We start from the raw sequence: 19,217 nt of genomic DNA, 5'->3' as shown, positions 1-19,217 counted from the left end.
AAATTAATCAAATATTGCTTCAATTGTTCTGCCAAAATTCTTGTATATATCTTATAGTCATTATTTAGCAAAGAAATTGGTCTGTAGTTCTTTAGATTTGTGACATCTTTATCTTCTTTAGGAATCAAAGAAATTACAGCTTCCTTCCAAGTATTTGGAATTTTTCCATTTTCTCTTATCGTATTTAACAATTTCATCAGTTTGGGTGTTATGTCGTCCTTGAGGATTTTATAAAATTTGGATGTAAATCCATCTGGCCCAGGGGCCTTACCTTCTTTCATTGCTTTTATTGCTGCTTCAATTTCAATTTTCTCTAATGGGTCATTTAAAGTTTTTTTCATGTACTCAGTCAAAGGTGCCACTTGAAAATTCCATAGATACTCTTCCATTTTTCCTTTCTTTATTTTCACACACTTAAATAAATTTGCATAATATTTTAAAAATTCTCTTTTAATTCCGTCTTGATCTACTATTGGTTTTCCATCAGCCATAATTTTATTAATGGTTTTATTTTCTTTCTTTTTCTTCAGTTGCCAAGCCAAATACTTTCCAGGTTTATTCGCACTTTCAAACGATTTCTGTTTCAGACTTTTTAAGTTCCATTCTAGTTCTTTATTCAGCAAGTGTCTTACTTGTGATTGTAATATTGTAATTTCTTTTATTAATTTCTTTTTCCCAGGCCTTTTTTTCAATTCCCTTTCTTTCTTACTTATTTCATTTTGTAATGCTAACAGCCGTTCTTCTTTAGCCTTCTTATCTTTATTGTTCAATGTAATAAATATTCCTCTCATTACTGCTTTATAAGTGTCCCATACTGTTTGAAATTCGATGTCATCAGTTTCATTTATTTGGAAGAAAGCCGCAGTCTCCTTTTCTAAAAATGTCACAATATCTTTATCTTGTAGTAAGTCCTCGTTAATTCTCCATCTTGTTTTCGTTTGCAATTTTGTAATCCAACATATTGGGTTATGGTCTGCACAAACCTTTGGTAGAATCTCTACTTTTTTAGTTATAAGGCCCAAAGTCTTGGAACCCCATAACATATCTATTCTAGAAAAAGAATTATGTCTAGCTGAAAAGAAAGTATAGTCTCTTACTTCAGGATTGAATTTTCTCCATATATCTTCCAAATTTTCTTGTTTGACCAACTCAAAGAAAGAGTTTGGTAGTTTCCCCTCTTTGTCATTCTTCTTTTGACTTCATCTATCAATATTGTTTTGTATTATCTGTTATCTTTATCACTTCAGCTGGCACAATCCATAAAGGTCTTCTCTCATCTCCATATTTCTTATATTTTATCCATGTATTTAATAAATTGCTCCTTATATAATGGTGAGAGAAAAGACCATCCATCCTCTTTTTTCCATAATACAAATATGCGTGCCAGCCACATTTATTTCTGTGGCGTTCCAACACTAAAAGTTTTTTGTTTAACAGCGTTATCCATTCTTTCATCCATACTAAACAAACTGCTTCATGATATAATTTTAAATCTGGTAGTTGAAATCTGCCTCTCTCTTTTGCATCTGAAAGAATTTTCATTTTAATCCTTGGCTTCTTCCCGGCCCACACAAATTCTGAAATTTTTCTACGCCATTTATCAAATTGTTTGGCATCCTTCACAATAGGAAGTTTGAAACAAATACATTATCCTTGGTAGAATATTCATTTTTATTGCAGCTATTCTACCCAGCAATGACAAATTAAGCTTGTTCCATTTTAGCATATCTTCATCCATTTTATGCCATAACTTCTCATAATTATTTTTAAACAGATCAATGTTTTTCATTGTTATCGCCACCCCTAGGTACTTTACCTTAGAGGTAACTTCACAGCCCATTAATCTTTGTAATTCTTGTTGTCTATTCAACTGCATATTCTTACACAAAATTTTTGATTTTCCTCTATTTATAGAAAGTCCCGCCAACTCCCCATATTCTTGTATTTTCATTAACAACAAAGGTGTAACTTGTATGGGGTTTTCATTTATAAACATTATATCATCAGCAAATGCTCTATATTTGTAAGTACATCCTTTTATTCATAAACCTTCTATATCTTTTTCTTTTTGAATCTGCATCAATAAAATTTCAAGAGTCATTATAAACAACAATGGTGAAAGTGGACAACCTTGTCTAGTACCTTAGGATCTTTCTACCATATGTGATGGACTTGTGAAAAGGCAAAACAATTTTGGCAAATGATTCAGCAAGAGATTTCGAAAGTTTTGGGATATAATAATAAGAAGGCGCCAGATACTTTTTTTGTTTGGGATTACAAATGGAAACATTTCAAAACCAAGACAGAATGATAATTTGGTATATGCTTTCAGCTGCACGGACATTATATGCGCAAATGTGGAAACAAGATAAAATACCAGAAATGTGGGAGTGGACTTTGAAAGTTATGCAGTGGGGTGAAATGGACAAATTTACAAGAATCTTAAAATAACAAGATCTAGAGAAGTTTAAAAATGAGTGGGGAAAGTTTCAAAAGTATATTGAAAAACAATGGAACGTTAAAGGGCATTTGGCGATCATTGATAATGGTTAATCTCTAAAGAAACGTTATATGGATTATAGTTAAAAAATGAGATTATTGGATTATAGCTTTTTCATTTCTTTGTGAATGACTAAGAAGGACTACTATGAAGATGGACTACAATAATAACCTATGCTTTTTTTCTTTTTGTTGTTTTTTTATGCAGAAAGATTCTTTAATAGAGTTTATTACCTTTTAACAAATTAAATAAAATAGTAATAGGGAGTGGTTTGTTAAGGGGGTTGGCACTGCCGGGGGTCATCAAAAGGGGGGAGGGGTGGAGAAAATGTAATGTATGTGTATTAACTTTTAATAACAAATGATAATATGCTATTACAATATATTACATTATAATAAATTGTTTTAAACAGACTGGTGAAATCGTAGTAGTGTATTTGCTCTCCTCCAGCTTTGTAGTACAAGGTAATGGCGTTAGTCTGCCCCACAAAAAGTGCATCTCTAGGAATCAGAGGATTAGGAAATTCAGCTGCTTTAAGAAAAGCTTTCACAGCCTCATCAGACGGTTCCACTCATGCTCCCAGATGCTCTCAACTTGAAACCCATCCTTTTAAGGTCATCATACTTCCTCCTCATAGCACAGTAAAGCTGGTCAAATGTTTTCCCTGATAATCTATTGATTTTGTTAGGTTCATAACATTGTGGACAGCCGTGCCAATAGCAGCTGTTAAACTCAAAAGCTGTTTTCTTCCCATTCAGCACCGCAAACCCATGAAGGAAATACTTCCCAACCTTATGTTCCCTCCCCTTTAACGCATGTTGGATTTGGATCTTTTCAGAGTGCTCCAAGTAGCAGAGCCACTGAATAGAAGAAGTTGAAAACCTCTTTGTTTCCCTGTGATAGTGGTAGGGAGGAGGAATGGCCACTGAGAGCGATGTCAGAAAATTAAACCTGTACATGGGTAAACAGACCCCTGCCAACATGAGATATTGTAGGGTGTCTATACTGAGACTATCCTGGGCTGTCATGCTCATAATTTTGGTTCGGTACAACGTATAAGCCTGTTCCAGAATGTTCACATATTGCTGGCGATAAAAAGCTAGTTCTTTTTGGAGATCAAAAGTTCTAGATTTGTTCCCATGCCATTTTAAAAAGCCTCCCTTCCTTCGGGCATCATCAGGTCTACCCCGTAGTATTTGGGCTCTGGTAAAAGTCCCACATAAGACTGATTTTCCTCAGTGTTGAAAAAATGAAGAAAATAGCCCTTACTCTGGGAAAAACCTAGAGCTTTCGGCAGCTTAGAGAGGGCCATGGGGAGATGGTTCAACGAATCAATGAATTTTATATCGAGACTTTTTATGTTCACATTAGCTTTCCCCCTAAGGCTACCAGTTCAGCTGCTTAACAATAAAGTAAGAATAAAAAAAAACACAAAAAAACCCCCAATAAAGTAAGAATCGTAAGCCTTGGAGTTATGGGCAATGACGGTAGTATGCTTAAACTGCTTTTGTGCGGTAATTGTGTTAACAAACTGATACACACACGTTTCACCCCTGAATTCCCAAGATTTACCACTGGCTCGCCATTTTTTATCTTCCTCCAAGGCTTTAGCAAAAACATAATTGGGCTGGTGTACCCCGCCTATGTTATCTTGTGTGCATTCAAAATCATAAAATATGTATTTTGACGAAACATTGGGCTGTTTCAAAGGTTCTAAATAACACAGCCTGTGGAAATCTTCACCATCCTCCAGCTTCCCACCGCATTGTCTATAGGCCCTCCCACGACACTCTTCAAACAGGTGTGTAATGTCCTTGTAAGAACTGCATTTTGTACACCATGCCCTGGAGGGACATGCTGTTTCATCTTGGGCTGCCAGCTCACCATGCCTCTTAAAACAAAAGTCGCTGCTACAATACAAGCAGCAGTTAGGACATTCCTTAGGCATTCCTAGGATCATTTTACATTCTGCAGTGGAACACATTCTACAAAATTATAATTACTAATGTATTTTAATATATTTAAATGGATTTTGTTGGTTTTATGTTGTAAGCCGCCCTGAGCCCGCCTCGGTGGGGTAGGGCGGGATATAAATCGAATTAAATAAATAAATAAATAAATAAAATTGACAACAATTATGGTGATGGTTGTATACGGTGTGACAATACCTGCAATAATTCCTAGACCCTAAAAATCTCTTAATGTGAAGAATGCCATAAAAATTATCACTCTGTAAAAGCATAAAATGGGTCACGGGATATTTCGGGGGCTGCATTTTAAATATACTCCATCCCTTATCAGAACACAACACAACATGAATGTTCACTTTTAAATGTTCCTCAACTGTTAATATTTCACAGAGACCCACCTTTTTCTGATCAGACCATCCTAATTCGCTGTGTAATTTTCTAGCTGCCTCTAACAGGATTGCATCAGAAGGATCCCCCGCTCTTTTCATTACACCCATGAGCCCTGCCGCGAAGCATAGGTTGTTGTAATCGGAAAAATCTACCAAAAACATCGGGTTTTTTCAATTATTGAACTGTAAGGGATAGACTTGATTTTACGCCGAGCACCGCCCCCTGGGGGTTTTGTAACAGTCACAATTAATTCAATGTGTCGGTGTTGAGTATTTCTCTATTGCTTTGCAGCATATTTACCACAAACTCCAGAAATTCATCAGCGTTGAGATGGTCCTTCTTTTTCTTAAATGAAAACAATGGGTTTTGTAGACCTTCCCCCTGTAGGCACATTTGAACAAAATCTCCCTCATCTATGCCACCGTTAATCTCATCCAGAACATCCTGGATCCCCCTCATTAGCACCTCCAGGGCCTGTGCAAAGGAGAGCATATGTTCAAAATTTACAAAGCGAAATTCCTCCTCTGGTTACCAAAGACATAAATCTTTCATAGGGCCTCTGCCACCCCCTCACACATTCCACATAGACTTCAGGAGGCTGTGGGGAGGCATTTGGAACCCCCAGCACCACCTTTACCTCCTCCACACCATCGGGGCTGGTGGAGACTTCGGGAGGTGATGGAGAGGTTGCACATCTCTCTGCTGCTCCCTCCCCAACCCCATCGGTGCTAGCAGCACATGCTTCCCCATCCTCCTCTCCCTCCACCTCATCAGCTTGAACGGACATCAGGTCTGGAGAGCCCCTTACGCCTTCAGAGACATCGTTGGGCAGAGCCCCCCATACTGTATAGCGCAATCAGCACAACCTGGGTACTTTGCATAATTTTTAATCAATTCGGTCTCATAGTTGCCAAAGAGCTTGGAGATCTTGTTGGAGACAACATCACGAGCCTCCTTGGCTTTCGTAATAAGATTATCTTTCTCTTCCAATTGTTGAGTGAGTTTGAAAAGAGATTCATTGAATTCCATCCGCTTTTTAGGTTGATCACCATTGCTTATTACGCCCCCTTTGTTGGTTCTTGCACTGTTGGTTTTTCTCTTTTTAGGCTTCGGCCCTTTCTGGCTGTTGGTAGACACAGAACGTCTCTTTTGAGGTGCACCATCACCCTGCAATGGCATTGCAGCTTGTGATGTTCCAGGTACAGCTTCTAGAAAATAAACATACATAGATGTAGATCAAAAAATGTGCTATGATCATGTAAAACTGTGCAATTGTGTTGGACAAAAGTACATTAAACTTGTATAGAAAGTTTTAAAAGATGATTATACCATTTAAAACTAAATTATTTTTGTTAAATATGACTCCACACAAAAAAACCCAACAAGAATTGTAACTAGTTGATAATACATATGGTAACTGATGCTGGGATAATTTTCCCAAACAGTGAAAAAAGTTAGAAGCCCCAATTATAGAAAATACCTGAAATGGCTGAAATAGACATCATGACAGTGGTTCTAAATGTTGAACCTATGCAGGAAGTGTTGGAGAGTTGGACTCCTTTCTATGAATGGACCTTTTTCACAGAGTATTAAGGTGTGTCAAAATGTTATTCAAAACCCTCCTAAAATCTGTTGATAAAACCTTCTACAAGTCTCATGCCAGCATTACAATGTTGTAAAAACTAAGCATCTTTAAGTGCTGAAATCTTTTATACACAAACCTTTACTGTAACGTTCAAATGCTAGTAATCCCCTTAAAAAGCCTATACAGCTCTCATTAGTTTCATATAAAATGAAAAAGCTGTTGCATTACAGAGATGTGCAGTATTGATTTTGTTGTGCTGTTTGATCTTCCTCATCTGAAATAACCTCTGTCCAAAAAACCCCCCCAGATTGAATTAATTCAGAAAACTTTACATTTACATCTTTTTTTTTGTCTCATAAAAAAAGAACCTGTAAAATTTTATTTACCTATGTCATTAATAGTGTATTGATTCAATTCAATCATGCTGCTAATGGCTACTGATTCTAACTCCTGCAATTCCATATACAAATCATCATTGAGGTAATCTGAAACCAGAATAAGGTACTTGTTAAATGTCTATCTGATGGTAGTTCTACATCCACACAACCCGTCACCAAAATTTCTCACCTTGATAATCATTGAGCTGGGATGCCATGATGATGAAAGTTGTTGAGTTGTATGCTAACAGTGGATCTTAAAAGCTTTGTTGCATTAAAGATGGTTCTTCACCCTCCTTAATAAATCTGTTTGGGTGGGGGACTCAGAAAATATATTGCAGCTTGACCATGTCATGAGACCCTATTTTCCCCAGTTCTCTCTGTTTATCTTGTCCGGTCTAAGCTGTGACAGCTTTAATAATATCCATAATTTGTTAAGATTCTTGTTGATGGTAGTCTAACACAGGTGAGTGCCCTGCTATGTTTGAGAGATATACATTTCTGCACTTCCCACCCATAAAACCACCGACCTAGAGCACCTGACCTTTTAGGACCGTTTGCGGGTCAAATACTTTTGTCTCACAAATAGCAATATATAAGACCGATCAACTTAGAAGGCAGTTATCAAAACATCAAGAAACTGAAAACCTCTACCTTGGAAGAAATCACTTTCCCAGACATGGTCCTGTGAGAACTCTTTTTGCAAGTTTGTGCTTTTTTGTTTTGGCTGCCAGAGTTAGATTCTCCAGTCTGGAGACTGGCAACCTTCCTGAGTGCTTGCAGAGAATAAGAGACAATCTTCATAATCGTCTGAGAACAAGCCACTGAAGATGCTAGAAAAATAGGCTTTAATGTTAATAAGAAACTATAGGCGTTTGCAATTAATAATTAATGGGAGAGTGTTATTAGAATGGGTTGCAGAACTAGTCATGCATGTCTTTGCAACAGTTTCCCCCGTAAAACACACTGAGAACATAAGAGCGTAAGAGAAGCCATGTTGGATCAGGCCTATGGCCCATCCAGTCTAACACTCTGTGTCACACAGTGGCCAATATATGTGTGTGTATACACACACACACACACACATATATATATACTGTGGCTAATAGCCACTGATGGACCTCTGCTCCATATTTTTATCCAATCCTCTCTTAAAGCTGGCTATGCTTGTAGCTGCCACCACCTCCTGTGGCGGCGAATTCCACATGTTAATCACCCTTTGGGTGAAGAAGTACTTCCTTTTATTCATTTTAACCTGACTGATCAGCAATTTCATTGAATGCCCACGAGTTCTTGTATTGTGAGAAAGGGAGAAAAGTACTTCTTTCTCTACTTTCTCCATCCCATGCATAATCTTGTAAACCTTTATCATGTCACCCCACAGTCGACGTTTCTCCAAGCTTAATAGCCCCAAGCATTTTAACCTTTCTTCATAGGGAAAGTGTTCCAAACCTTTAATCATTCTAGTTGCCCTTTTCTACACTTTTTTCCCAATGCTATAATATCCTTTTTGGGGTGCGGTGACCAGAATTGTACACAGTATTCCAAATGAGCCTGCACCAGCAATTTATACAGGGCCATTATGATACTTGCTGCTTTGTTTTCAATCCCCTTCCTAATAATTCCCATAATGGCGTTGACCTTTTCTATTGCAATTGCACACTGTCTTGACATTTTTCAGTGAGTTATCTACCACGATCCCAAGCTCTCTCTCTTGGTCAGTCTCTGCCAGTTCACAACCCATCAACTTGTATTTGTAGCTGGGATTCTTGGCCCCGATGTGCATTACTTTGCACTTGGCCACATTGAACCTCATCTGCCACGTTGATGCCCACTCACCCAGCCTCAACAGATCCTTTTGGATTGCCTCACAATCCTCTCTGGTTCTCACCACCCTGAACAATTTAGTGTCATCTGCAAACTTGGCCACTTCACTTCTCACTCCCAACTCCAGATCATTAATGAACAAGCTAAAGAGCATGAGTTGTATCGACATGCAACTGGATGTTAAAGGGATATGTTACACGTATAAGGTTAGCCATGTTCAGTTTTAAAGCCATCATTTTATCCATTGGGTATGGCTCCTCTCCAAACTATGTCCACTTAGAACTGTTGCATCTCCACAATTCTCTAAATAACGTCTGTGTTGCAAAACATGCTTTCCCCAAACATTATGAACCCTGCTACACCAGTGGCTGACCCCCCTTCCCCCCCCCTTTGGAAACATCTGGCATTCCTTGGGTGGGCAGATCCCTAGCTTCCCATCGGGGACTGTTGCATCATTCCCCCATAGGAAAACATGGCATTCATTTCTGTGTGTGCGGGTGTGTATGGGAGGGGCAGCTGTCACTTTGGAATGCGGCTTGATGATGATAGGGTACCCCTATCTACTACTGGCATGGCTAGAAGCCCTGGCCTTAGTAGGTATCCCATCTGCTGACACCAGCCCTGACTAAAGAAAGTGGGACAAAATAGACAGATGCCTGAAAGGACAATATATGATTGACCGAATTACCAATTTCTTTGTCTCTCACATTCATTCATCTCCACACACACACACACACACACACACACGGGTTCAGAAGATAGAGCAGCTTGCTTAAGGAAGAGTTGGGAGAAAAGGACTCGAACCCTTTTGTCCCTTGCTCTTTTCCCTGTGAGGTCCTTTAACCTCTGCTGGAGAAAATTCAAGGGGACCTGTACTTCCGCCCTCTCCGCCCCCACCGTGGCAGTTACAAGCATTTTTTTAAACACAATGTAAAAAGGGATGGATGGTTTCTGATGTTCTCTTCTCACATACTATTCTACTTATTTTTGTATTTTCTGCTCAACTGGATATTTTATAATTTAACCTTTAGCAGCCAGAAACATTATTTCCACTGCTTTTTTCCAGTATGCTTATTGCCGTTCATTTTATTGCTTTTGATTATTTCTGATGAATTTAAAATTTCTATTGTAAGCCACCTTGAAAACCAGATACTGGCTGAAAATGAAGGATATAAATGATATTAAGAAATCAGATAGTTGTTATCTTGTGCACCACTTTGAGAAACTTCTATACAGTATCATATAGAAAAACAGAAGTACCACAGGTCTGGGGGTGAGGAGTCTGTAACTGAATTGAGCTCTGCATGCTGGGATGCTTTAGTTTTATTTTGTGTTGCTGTCAGCAGTGTATGTGCAAATCCCACAGCTGTCTCTCTACAGGCAATTTCTACGCGTGTCGGTATGAAACTCTTTCAAATTAGTACATTGGAGGATTTCTCCAGAATTTGGGGCATTTGTTTCAATGTTTAATGCAAGAATGTACTGTTTAGTTGCCAAAAAGTAGTTTGTAATTTAAATATGAGAAAGCAAATCAAAAAACAATGAGCAACAGACATTGTATTGGGCATCACAGGAAGAGGTGGAGTTTTGGTTCAGTGTGCCCCGGAAGTGACATCACTTGGCCCTTGACCAGGAAATGTCATAATTTCCTGTCTCCCAGCTCTATCAAAATCTCCTGGCTCCACCCCTGAATTTTAATGGGCCACAAAGGAGAAGTGTAAAAAATAACCAGACCATGAGAAAAAAAGTTTGGAAAACCCTACTCTAGAGCATCACTGGGCAGGTTGGACAGAGGAATATAGAGCTATGTGTCATCAGAATATTGATGACATACAACTCCAAACCACAAATGATCTCTCCTAAGAACTTTACATGGAGATTAAATATTGTGGGAAATAAGACTGAGCCTTGTGGAACCCCACAGGGCAAGTCTGACCCAGATGAAGAATGGTCTCCAGCATCAACCCTCTTGATTCCAATCCCTAAGGAGAGAAGCCAACCCAGAGCATATCCACTTCTGCTTCCAAACATCTCAACAAGATGTCATGGACCACTGTATCAAAGGCAACAGATAAATCCAATTAGAGAAATGAGACACAAGCCTTGTCTACATTCAAATAGAGATCCTAAACTAAAGTCTCCTGTGCTGTCTCTATCACTTAGCCTGTGCTCAAACCAGACTGAAAGGGGTCTAGAGCTGATGACTTGCCCAGAAAGGGGTAAATCAGATTATATTTGGCCACAAACTTCTTCTGTAACAGTGTTATTTTTAAAGTAGATGGATAACAGCCTTTTAAAATTACTGAGTAAGGAAAGATGCCCTGAGCCAGTGACTGATTTATGATTGATTCAGGCAGGACATCATCACTGTTTCACACAGGGCTTTTTTTTGGTAGAAAAAGCCCAGCAGGAACTCATTTGCATATTAGGCCACACACTCTGATGCGTCCCTGCTCAAAAAAACCGCCCTGGATTCAGGTGGGTAACCATGGTGGTCTGAAGCAGCAGAACAAGGTTTGAGTTCAGTGACACCTTTAAGACCAACAAGGTTTTATTCAAGGCATAAGCTTTTGTGTGCACACACGCTTCTTCAGATATGTTGAAATGGAAGTTACCAGTCCATATATTTAGGCAGAAGATGAGCAACAAATTAGCATAGAACGGACCAAATTGAATAACTAACTTAGTTTATATGGAAATATGTATATTAGAGTCAGAGACTGTTGGGCAAATGTTTCCTTCTTAACTGTAGAATACTGAGAATAATTTAATGAGACCCTATTACACTCCATCCATCTGTTCTCAAATGTGGAAGCAACAGTACAGCATCTTCTGCTTTGAAGTGGTAAGATTGGCTGTGCAGTGTATCTCTTCTGTCCCCTGACCAGAGAAATGGATTCAAATCTACCATTCCAGATTACATTAGAATGTATTTCTCTGGTCCTATATGGTTACCATAAATTGGCTGTGACTTGATGGCACTTTCTACCGCATAATATAATCCATAGAATTGCACAGCATACAGTTATGAACTGCAGCAAGGAACCAGCTCCTGATTACTCAAGCAAATGAGTCACTTTACAAAATAAGACCATACAACATTTAAAGAACTTCCAAGCTTTTTACTTGATTAGTCATCATGATTTACTTATACCTCCTCCACTCCTAAAGAATACTCAAATTCAGGTCTAAACTCCATGTTGCTACTTATATAATGCTATCATCATAGATAATAATTCCCTAATGAAATTGGCCCAGTCTGGCTTTCCCATTGGCTGTGGTGTGCCCTCCATTAGTGATTGGCCCATGAGCTTCCAGTCAGTTGCTTTCCCATGCCATTCGCTGACTACGCTCCTCTCCCCCACTCACTGCTGGACTCAGAACAGATAAGGATTGGGCCACTGGGGAACCTACTAGGCAGTCTACATTTTTTCTGTCATCTGGAGAGCAGTTGTAATTCTGAGTTCTTGCTTTTGTCAGTAAAAGGCAACCAAGCTTGGTTCTCTGTAAAAGATGGAGGGGAAGGCTCTTGCCAGGTCTCTTTTGACCTTTGAGGGAGAACTCATTGGGCTCAGTTCTGACTAGGGCTGCCAGTTCAAGGTTGGTGGGGAATATCTGGAGATTTTGTAGTGGAGTCTAAGGAAGCCAGAGTTTGGGGAGAGGAGAGGCCTCAACTGAGTGTAATGCCACAGAGTCCACCCTCCAAAACAGTTATTTTCTCCAGGTGGAGAGAGATTTGTTGTCTGCAGTTCAGTTGTGATACCAGGAGATCATATGGCTCCACCTGGAGTTTGGCTAACCTACATCTGACTGCTTGCTACTGTTGCCGGGAAGGAGATAGGGTTGCCAACTCCAGGTTGAGGAATTGCTGAAGATTTGAGGGGTGGAGCATGGATATGGTGAGGTTTGAGGAGAGGTGTGACCTTAGACAGATACAATGCCATAGATTCCATGTCCAAACCAGCCACTTCTTTCTGTGGAACCACTGTTGCCAATCTCCAGGTGAGGGCTGGCGATCACTCAGAATTACAGCTGCTCTTCAAATGGCAGAGGTCAACTCCCCTGGAGAAAATGGCTGCATTGCAGAATGGACTCTGTGTCATTATACCCTGCTGAGGTCGCTTCCCTCCTGCTTTAGTTTATACTGTGATTTCAGATCAGTCACAGACTTTCAGCCTAACCTGCCTCACAGGGTTGTTGTGCAGATCAAAAGAGGATGAGGAGAAATGATGTAAGCTGTTTTGGTCCACACTGTGGAGAAAAAAAAAGTACTTTTTCTAGGTAGAGGCTGCAGAGAGGGGTGAGGAGATGGAAAGCTGAAGTCAGATTAATTCCCCTACAGTAAACGGCTGCCTTGGGTAAAGAAGATGAAGAAGAAGATATTGGATTTATATCCCGCCCTCCACTCCTAAGAGTCTCAGAGCGGCTCACAATCTCCTTTACCTTCCTCCCCCACAACAGACACCCTGTGAGGTGGGTGGGGCTGGAGAGGGCTCTCACAGCAGCTGCCCTTTCAAGGACAACCTCTGCCAGAGCTATGGCTGATCCAAGGCCATGCAAGCAGGTGCAAGTGGAGGAGTGGGGAATCAAACCCGGTTCTACCCAGATAAGAGTCCTCACACTTAACCACTACTCCAAACTGGCTCTCCAATGAGTGAGTGGGAAGACATCAATGTTGGGGGGAGTGAATGCCTCCACTTGGGGGTGTATAGGTGGGAAGACAGCAAGGGTGGGGGGCACTCACCCAGATCCTCTTTCTAGAGCCCATTGTATTTCCCCTCACAATGGGTCTTATTCCTAATCAATAGATAAAGAACAGTAATACCCATATAAACTTAAGCATTAAGAATTATCTCTTATAGGGAATTGTATGTTATTTACTTGCTGATACTTTGTCTGTAATAAACGTACACTACTGTTAGGCCTGTTCAGCCATGTGGACAGTTGAGGCATGACAACATTAATTTCAAAAGTTAGATGACAAATTTGTAAATTCAGCGTAGCTTTCCTCAATAGTTACAATAGTCCAGTGTAAAATACTGATCTTCACTATTTTATATTCCTTTCATTTTATATACAAAATGCAGATGGTGAGCAGAGATTATGGCAATTAGTCTTGTGAGAAATAGTCTTTATAACCAAAATGTCACTTTGTCTGTGGACTTAAATATGCATAAAAGTGTGTGTGGGTTGCACTGGGAATTTTTTAAACAGTTACTCCATTTCCCAGGTTTTCTGAGGTATGGAAAATGAAAAACCTCAGTCAGTAGTTCCTGCATTTGCCTATTTCTGGTGTTAATTATCTTTTGTTTGCCCTTGATAATCCTGAGGTTGGTATGCAGATAATGAAGGCTGCAGAATCATCTCAGAATGGAAAAAAAAAAACAATGGCATTGTCAATTCGGCATCACAACACTTTATAAATTATGAATGTTATCTACATTAAGGAGAATGGTAGATTTTTAAAATTACTTTCATGAATAGATTAAATTACAAGTATTATTACATTTCATTTTATTAAGTGCATCTTAGTAGTTATTAGAGCAAATGAACATGTTCTCTCAAGTACATAATAACATTAGAACTAAAAATTATGCATAAACACTCTGAAATGCATAATGCAGCTTTGTATATTAATCATCCCAAACAATATTTTACAGTTTATATGAAGACAATTATTACCTGTCCAACAATAACATTGTTATTGGTTTATTAAAATTCAAGAACTATCCTGATAAAAGCTTGGGTTTCTTTTTTTTGACTATTTCATAAAAGACTTCAGTCTCTGAAAAAAATTCAAACCTTGTAATGATTCAATTTTAATCTAATTATGTAAGACGGAACATATATATTGTACTTTTAAGTGCACATTGAGAAGGTAACAGTAATTTTAAAGACTGCCTTTTATTTTGGCTGTAACAGCAGGTAAGTTTTTTCTTTAAAGTTTCACGGATCCATTTTCTTGGCCATCGATATGTGCAGTTTATGGCAACCGACAAAATAAACTTCCTTGGGGACAATATTATTTTTGCTCAAAAAAGTTTTTCTCATTACATTGAATGATAAAAATGCTCTTCGAGAGCAAGATGATAGCAAGAGCACTGAAAAACAAGGGTCAGAATATGATATTAGAAGTTAACACCTACTGTGGTTCAAGTTTTAGGGTGCAAGCCTACATCATGTCAAGTTGAATCAAAGACGTGTCAGTTCAGCATTTTAGTGTTCTTGCAAGCATTTTTTTTGTAGACTTACAACACACTTTTGCTACAAACAACTTTTTGTAGTGTTGCAACTTTTTAAAAATGGTCTTTCCTGAATTGATAATCATATACTTATTTATGAAACCATAGTTGGAAATGTAGGACTCTCACATATTAAGTACAAAATCCATTTTATACTTTATAGAGAAGTATTTTGGCTCTAAGAAAGGCAAATGCATAATCATGGAGTTGTCTCCTAAATGTTGAGTGGTGGGAGTTGACAAGAAAGTAACTGCATTATGTTTAACTTGCATCCTGACACAGGAGGAGGATATACTTTCATGACGTTCAGATTCCTGTTGCACTTTTGGATCTCTGGATCATGTCAAGACTCACATGAGCAACCAAATAGATTCAGGTGGGTAGCTCTGCTGGTCAGAAGCAACAGCCTGTTGTGGAAATGGTTTTGTTGTTGTTCAGTCACACAGTGGAAATGATACATGCTTTGAAATCTTTTGTTGTCTCTTGGCAATGGAGTATATTCTCAGTCTGTGCAGGAGAAGGTGCCACAGCCAGAAATGAAATCTGCAGGAAACTGCTGCTCCTGTCTGATAATTCCCTACCTTCACAAAAAATGAATTGTGAGCTATTAACACGGAAATATTACAATATCAGCAACTCCCCCCCCCCTTCTCCAAATGGGTGTATTCCTAACCCAAGTATTTGTAGATAGATCCAAGTGGGCAGCTGTGTTGGTCTGAAGCAGTAGAATAAAATAGGAGTCAAGTGCACCTTTAAGACCAACAAAGTTTTATTCAGAACCATAAGCTTTCATGTGCTCCAAGCACACTTCATCACATGAGGAATCAGATACAGTGAGCAGAGCTACATATAGCTGGTAGGCAGTGGTTTAGAATGCAAAATGGTACAAACTTAAATCTGTACCATTTTGCATTCTAAACCACTGCCTACCACTTATATGTAGCTCTGCTCACTGTATCTGATTCCTCACCTGATGAAGTGTGTTTGGAGTACACGAAGGCTTAGGTTCTGAATAAAACTTTGTTGGTCTTAAAGGTGCACTTGACTCCAAGTATTTGTAGGCAAACCCTTTAAAGCAGGAAAAAAAGCATGCTAGTAATTTTACCATTAACATTATGGATACAGTGCTTTTTCATGTCTTTTTAATTAGCAATGGAAAGTTTTTGAGACAAATTAATATAAAAGTGATTAACAATATATAATATCATCCAGTCAAAGTTAGACACTTCTCTCATTGATTTCAGTGGGAGCATTAAGGATGTCTTATTGAAATCAGTAGGATTAAAATGTGCTTAACCGTGGCTGGATCACGTGCTTCATTTTTACTGGAGGATAAAAAAAGTGTTTTTGTCATAATCAGACTATGTGTACCCATTGTAAATATAAATCAATGAGTTTCTGCCTCTTTATTATGCAGGCTCTTCTAAGGAATGTGCTTATCACTTCCATTTATCTCATTTGATCTATTCCAAATTATTTTTCAAAATAACACAAAAATTGTTATTGTTGTTGGGATGTCATAAAATTATGATAACACATTTTGGATTTTTTTAAAATTTATAATTATTGACTCGTTATTAAAACTCCTCTCCCCTCAAGAAAAGAGATGAATTTTGATTATTTATATTAAGCCAGATCACAGCCAATAAATCCACCTTGAACACTAATGCATTAATCAAAATATGTGAGGCAAAATAATAAAATGCCAAAGCATACCTCCTTTATCATATGAGGTTTAAGCATCTATTATGATTTCCTTGATTCAACAAGAAGATTATTTAAATGTGGAAAAATTGTGTATTCCCTAAGAATATGAAAAAAGGTGTCTCACTTTTCCCAAGAATAAGGAGTCTAGGTGTACTGAGTAATTAATTGCTTTTAATCTTTGTTTTCTGTACTTGCCTGTGAAGGCAACATAAGGCTGAGTTCATGATCATTCAAATAATGTCTGTGAACCCAATCAAACATATTTCAAATCAGCAAACATGCAGATTGGTCACTATCTGAAAATAAGAACAATTAAATATGTTTTTGTATGAAAGATGCTTTAAGTGATCTAATGTGACCAGATGGTCTCATGTGTCCTATTGTTACTAAAGTTAGACCTTTTATCACTATTGTAGCAGGTTAAAAATGCACAAGACAAGATGTTGACTGGATCTAATGTACATTGGGCTGATAAAATATCTAGCCTTTTCAGCTGTAATTAGTCCTCAAGTATAATGTACCAGCAATTATATAAAAAATTCAGCCTCCTCGAATTGTCTTTTTAGCTGTCTCATTCAGTTAGTCTTGACTTTCTGTTATTGTAAAAAGTTTCAGGCATTGTAGAGTTAACATCTCCTTTGAAATTACTCCTATTTAAGAAGAAAAAATCATATTACTTTCTTAATCTTCCTAATTCTTCTCTCCTAAGATCATATTGGATTTGTTCCTTTAACACCGACTCTTAGTGCAGTTCTGATTTCTGTATTAATGAATTGAGAAGATGACACATCAGGCTTTTAGGTAAGTGTTATAAGCTCTGTCCTGTGAAATATGCAGCAAGGTACTAAGTATAAAGAAGAAATTATTCTTTGTCCATTCTCACATCAGTGTTGCTTTGAAAGGTAATTAGTTTGATATTATGTAGGTGGCACACAAAAAGATCATGTAGTAGTTTGTGATCTGTCTTTTGATCATCACAAGAAAAATTTCTGCTGGGAAATGAAAGGCAGACATAATTCACTAAAATTACATGGAATCCTCTCTAATCAATAAAGATAAATCAAGTGTTTGTTGTTAAATCGATCCTCTCTTTTATAGGACTATACTGTCTTGATTGTTTTAGGGATAATTATTTCACAGGGAATTTTTATGATGATTAGCTGTTGAACCAACAGTAAACTTGATGCTGGGGCATTGAACAGCTGTGGTTAAAAATGCATTTATCTCTTCTGCCATGGAGCTTAGCATTATCAATACTCATTTATATTATTTCAGGAAGTGTAATGGGGTGAAGTTCATTTCTCTTTTAAAAATGCACTGCCTGTGTTTGTTTTTTCTTTTATAAAATTGTAAGTTCTTGCCAACAGAAACATTTACTGATGCAGAGTTTCCTTCTGCTGCTTTTATCATTTGGTTTGATTACTTGACATACATCATATTGAAAACGTCCAGATAAACACTTAACAATTTTTTTAAAAAAAAATTAGGCTAGCCTAAGACTGCTGAAAGTGAAAAACTGAACAATTTGTATACATACAGATTAATGCAAGTGTAAAAATACTGCAAAAAATCCAATTGTTCCTGCTTTGTGTCCATTTTGTAATTATATATATGTATATCTGTGCAAAATTTGAAATAAACACCCATTACACATTTTTGAGCAATTATACAAGTGCGGGGGGGGGGAGGCCTGGGAGTTGTGAGGAGGAAATGGTAAAGAGAGAGAAAGCAAAATTATTTTAGTGAAAAGTGAGCAGAGGAAAAGCATTTTGACCCGGTTTTTCTATCCAGTGTAAACTGAGAAATGGATCATATGTTTAGACAATGCACAGCATGTAGGAGACAAATTATGCATGCTGCATGTGCAAATAATGAATAAAATGCTTTATTCTCTGAATAATATTTTTCTGTCAACCAAACTTTTCCTGATTAAGCATTAGGCAATTGGTGTGATTTAATGAGCATCCTGAGTGTTTTTAATACAAACTGTGAAATTGGAAATTGTCTTATTCCTGTTCAAAATGCTATATAAGATAATAAAATGTGTTTGTTTTTAAATGACCATTAATGCCTAGTATCTAATGCAAACCATTCCTTTAATTGGACACCAATTTCTGTGGTGTGAGTTTCTTAATGACTTAATATTATTTCTTAACACCTTTGCAAGCAACAAGGAAATAAAAGTTTGGTTAGCATTTATAAGCAGAAGGCATATCTTGTAATAGTTTATTAGATGACATTCTCCTAAAAGTGAAAATCTATTCTAAATGATCATTTGAAGAACACGAGGCTGCCTGAATTTAGTGCTCTTTTAAATTTTCATAGTGAAAATTTTGCTGCGTTATTAAGTGAGTTAATTTGAAGCTCTGAAAAGAGGAGTCAAAGTAGCATCCACTGAATAGTCTCTTCTCTGATTCAGCGTCACATAGCTGTTGTGTATTAGCATCACTACAGGTGTCTCTTCCAGGTGTGGAAATAATCTTTCATGTAAGGTAACAATGCCATTGAAGATTAATAAAAAGAAGGAAAAGAAAACAACTATGCACGCTGTCCTTGTGTTTATCAGGGTAACTAAAACATGCAAACAGACTAAATGATTGACCACAGTAATGACTTCTG

At 37.8% G+C, this 19,217-nt stretch overlaps 1 long non-coding RNA gene across 1 annotated transcript in view; it reads left to right on the top strand.

Annotated features, from left to right (window-relative positions):
• The window catches only part of LOC132576077 (uncharacterized), a 137,610-nt gene that overhangs the window by 29,803 nt on the left and 88,590 nt on the right, over window positions 1–19,217 (top strand). The window contains exon 2 of the long non-coding RNA XR_009555727.1: window positions 17,308–17,399. This is a non-coding gene — a long non-coding RNA (uncharacterized LOC132576077). The remainder of the gene's footprint in view (window positions 1–17,307; window positions 17,400–19,217) is intronic.

This window comes from Heteronotia binoei, chromosome 8 (genome assembly GCF_032191835.1).
Source record: "Heteronotia binoei isolate CCM8104 ecotype False Entrance Well chromosome 8, APGP_CSIRO_Hbin_v1, whole genome shotgun sequence".
Lineage (NCBI taxonomy): Eukaryota > Metazoa > Chordata > Lepidosauria > Squamata > Gekkonidae > Heteronotia > Heteronotia binoei.
This window is presented reverse-complemented; position numbering and strand designations above follow the sequence as displayed.